Source organism: Anoplophora glabripennis, unplaced genomic scaffold (genome assembly GCF_000390285.2).
Source record: "Anoplophora glabripennis isolate ALB-LARVAE unplaced genomic scaffold, Agla_2.0 scaffold170, whole genome shotgun sequence".
In the NCBI taxonomy this organism is placed as follows: Eukaryota; Metazoa; Arthropoda; class Insecta; order Coleoptera; family Cerambycidae; genus Anoplophora; species Anoplophora glabripennis.
The window spans coordinates 287,442-288,029 of NW_019416299.1; positions in this window are offsets into that span (position 1 = coordinate 287,442).

Below are 588 nucleotides of genomic sequence, written 5' to 3' on the forward strand. Positions count from 1 at the left end.
CTGTATCACATTATTTATATTATTTTTTCTTCAATAACACAATGAAATAACATTCTACGTAAAGCGAGTGATAATTTCTTTAATATATTATCCTTTTGATAGAAATTTTGATCGGAATGGTGTACAATTTCTGGACACTATAGCTTACCATTATAAACATAATCATTACTCATTAGATATACAGGACTGGTACCACCAACCAATGACATTAATTTCTATTGAAAATATGTAGTATTCATGAACCTTAATCTGCACTACTTGCTACGACGATGTTTATAAAATTCACACGTCAGTCATTTGCGCAACTGTAATCATGACCTGAAGAAATTATTAGTTTAAATAAAATTTCCGCAAAGATCTTATGCGCTATTACTCTCCAATCATTTATTATAATTTGTGTAGGTGGCTTCCACCTTCCTACATTTTTTAATGCTTCATAAAATTGTATATTATATTTTAATTTGATTTACCCAATCTACTTTATCACACCTTTTGCTCCGAATCTGACCAATCAGAAGCACATCGTGGTATTAAGTCGCGCTCATCGACATCATGGCTGTCAGTATAAATTTGTCCATAGAACGATGA